The sequence below is a fragment of the Rhipicephalus sanguineus genome, chromosome 4, assembly GCF_013339695.2.
Source record: "Rhipicephalus sanguineus isolate Rsan-2018 chromosome 4, BIME_Rsan_1.4, whole genome shotgun sequence".
In the NCBI taxonomy this organism is placed as follows: Eukaryota; Metazoa; Arthropoda; class Arachnida; order Ixodida; family Ixodidae; genus Rhipicephalus; species Rhipicephalus sanguineus.
The window spans coordinates 99,970,048-99,974,046 of NC_051179.1; positions in this window are offsets into that span (position 1 = coordinate 99,970,048).

Sequence of the window (3,999 nt, forward strand, 5' to 3'; positions counted from 1 at the left end):
GGAAGTTTTAACAATAGTCGTATTCCTGAAGTTTTCAATACTTATTCAGAACGCGTTGTTAGAGCGTTTAATTGAGACAAAAATATTTTGTCCAACAAGGCGACGGATAATTTCCGGGAAATAGGGAATTAAAATTGGTTCTCAAGCCACAAAAACCTCGCCGAGCGCCGCCGCCGCTATATTGGTCAGGTCAGAACGGGCAGTTCTCTGTCTCCAAATTGACCGCTTCGACTAGTGCTGTCCAAACAGTGCAAACGCAGCAAAGCTAATACTTGAAGGAGACTACAATCTCTCTTTCGAATTGCCAAATTATTTTATGTGAACGTCTGCAGGTTCTAAATGAGGTCACTCTGAAATTGCAACAATAAGTTTCACTTTTCCCAACAGAATTACATTCCTCTGCTAAATATCGTAAAATTTGACGCACAAATTACACAAATTGTTTCCACGCGCACTTTTGAAAACGTTGCACCAGCGTTACAGCGTAGATGCCAGCACGTGAGAATGCGTATGATGCCGAGCACGTCGCTGCAGCATAGCGCGGAAGTTGTACTGAAGAAATCCACCGGAACAAATAGGCAGTCATTATTTGCGAAAGAAAAAACAAAGCCCTAAAAGAACAAAACTCACCATGGTTCTGGTTGAACCTGCAGTTAAGCGCCTCCAAGGAACTTCGTACCGACCACTTGTCATTTCTCCTGCCAAATGAGATCGCATGATTTCAGGAATAATTTGTAACGACAACCAAATACCTTAGGAGCACTGTCTCCATTGAGCTGATGTTTTTGTTTTCTGGAGGAATTGTGACATGCAAAATAGTTACGTTGCTCCCCGAGTACACCAAGCATTACATCCCTGAGTAACTGTAGAAGTGGTACTTTCAAGCACTAGTGTTGTACATTGCATAATTTTCGTCTGTATTGTTTCGTGTAGAACAAACTTGCTTTTTTATGTGTGACTCGTGGCTGAAATGTTTTTTATAAGTTACTATCAGCACTATTTCTATTACAAAAATATCGAAAAGAAAGATAGTTGACCCCTCCGTCATAGGAATCGGTGTAGCACGAAAGTGAACCGTGTCTTCACAAAAGTAGTTGATTGTTTGTTGTGCATTGATATACGAGAGCTTGCTAAATTACTCTTGCTGCTTGACAGCTATACCACCTTTGGATCTGAGTCAGCTTAGTTCAGTTTAGTTTATTAATCATTCAACTTACAATGATTGGTACGAAGGAATATGAAGAGAGGGTCCCAAAGTCAATGAGTGAAAACGGGACCTTCGGTTAAAATTTAAAATAGGAAGGTGTACAGCAATAATAGGACAAATATGAAAGACAAATCCAAAGAAAAAGAAGCATCGAGACATCAAAAAGCGACACAAAATATCTGAAATAAAAACATCAAGTAAGCAACCTAAATCATCTATACAACAAAAAAGAATCAAAACGCAGGTTTTCGAAACTATCATAAAGAAACTATTGACATAGAATAGAAAGTTTTAAATCATGCTGAAATGTCCTTAAATTACATAGTTGTTTAAGTGACAGTAGAAGGTCATACCAAATTTTAGGTGAAGAAAATGACGTCATTTGACCAGATTTCGTGTTACAGCGCCGAAGCAGAAGCTTGAGAGTGTGGCAAACCAGGTGCAGTTAGTATCATTACTAAATCTACTATCAATACATACATAACGAAAGCGATTATGAAGCAATTTAAAAAAGAAAATACCTAAATGATATTTCAAGAAACCAGAAATAGGTAGAATGGAGTTGTCCTGCAGAAGTATGAAACCATTCGATTGGAATGAATGAACTATTAGTGATGATGCGAATAGCTATTTTCTGTAAATGTTGAATAGATGAGAGGTGAACATTATACGTATTTCTTCATGAAGTGATCGCATAAGTAATATGACTATGGATAAACGCAAAGTATAATGATAGTAAAGCCTGTAATGGAAAATACGATCGTGCTTTGATTAGTGCTCTAATGCCAAAAGCGGTTTTTTGTTTAATGAATGCCATGCGATTAGTAAATTTCAAATTAGACTCTATTTTATTCCAAGAAATGGCACATAGTCTGTCGCAGGTACTAAATTATTGAAAGTTAATTGTGGTACACATTACAACAACCTCTGATTAGATTGAAATAACATAACCTGAGTTTTTACAGGGTTTAAAGTTAGAGTGTGTAAGTAGACCTTACACCACTCAACAACTCTTTCTAGTTTATTGTTTAGTTTGAAAGGTAAGGCTTGTATAGACGTATCAGACGCAGAAATAGTAGTGTGATCCGCGTATAAAACGCTGTTAGAGAGCTTAAGAAAATCTCTTAAGTCATTAATGTATATGCAAAACAATAAGGGTCACAATATAGAGCCTTATTGTACTCCTGGATAAAAAATTGGGGGACTCTTAAGCTTCGCCTTTCAGAGTTGAACGCGATAGCAAAATTCGGCCCCTAGTGCGCACTTAAACCACTAAGTGTATACTTATTAATGTGTATTGTTACACACACACGCGCGCGCGCGTGATCTAAAGAACTTAATTGTGCAAGAGTCGAGACATATTTCTCACAATGCCTCACAGATGGCAGCACATTATCTAGCGTTTGCTGTTTGCTTGATCAACGCCTCCTCTAGAAAGAAGGCTTTGGCTTGATGTGTTTTCCACTAGATGAACATAGTTCTCCATTTTTAGAGCTGTTTGAAAGTTCGTGTGTGTTTTTAGCGGCGATGGTTGCACTATCCCGGCCTTTTTCGAAGCATGGCGTCGCGCAAGAAACGTAGTTTGATGGCCTCGCCAACGCGCCTACAACTCGCCGAATGGGCTCATTTTTGTCGTGACACTTGCCGAAGAAAATGCGTTAAGGAGACTCCTTCCACTACATGGCATTATGTAGTGTTTTTTCCCGAAGTAGCTGCAAGTAAAATCGTGCCTTCTTTGGTAGGACATCTGCTTGCCACGCAAACGGTCCGGGTTCGATCCTTAATGGGACCGAAGATTTTTATTTTTTATTGTATTTGTATCTTTTTCGCTTTTTCGCTCACGGACGATTTTTCGCTCGCAAGCGTTTGTAGCGACGCCGCAACCAGAATTTCTGCGACACGAGCTCTCTAACGCTGTCGCGTTAAAAGTTTTGATTCGGAAAATACTCCGCCAGCACAGGCTGATTGTCGTCGAATATGTAAATACCTTTGTATGACAGTAAGGGCAAGGCCAGTTGTACGTAACGATTGAATTTTAGTAGATAAAATAGTGTGGTTAACCGTAACGAAACCTTTAGTACAGTCTAAAACCACTGAGCTAATCAATTTACCTTTGTCAATAGAACTCCTTATATAACCGGTTAATGCTACTAAAGCTAAGCCGGTCGAGCTGTCCGGTGGGAAACCAAACTGGAAGGGGTTCAACAATTCATATTTTGTGAGATATTTACGCAAACGTGTTATAAAAATATTTCAATAAACTTAATAATTTACGTTGCTATAGAGATGGGGCGATAATTAGATGCTTGATATTTCTCACCTCTTATATAGACCGGAAATTATTTTGCTTTTTTTAGAGGTTCTGGAAATATACCGCTTTTAAAGATGAATTAAGTTACGCAAGGGTTCGGCGACATAAGAAGCCACATGCTTTAAGTGATAGGCAGGTATGTTATCTGTACCAGGACTAGAGTTCTAAGACTCAATATGCCGAAAGGACTCCATCGGCTGACGCTGTAAAAAGAAAGACGGTGTGATTACAACAATAGGAGATTTTCCTAATTCAGCGCCACCTGTCGGCAGCAACGAGAAGCATTTCTCAGCCGCCATTAGTAGGTCGCGCGCCGTCAGAGCAGTCAGAGTACACGCGCGTGCGCTTCAGATTGAACGCTCGCGTGCGATCCTGTTTGCGCAAATAGTTGCGTTTCCGATAGAACGGGATCAGCGCAATGCCAGCCCATTGCTGGTACCGCAGTGCACGCAAAGAGGATTTCGAGACGAGGATGGGTCGA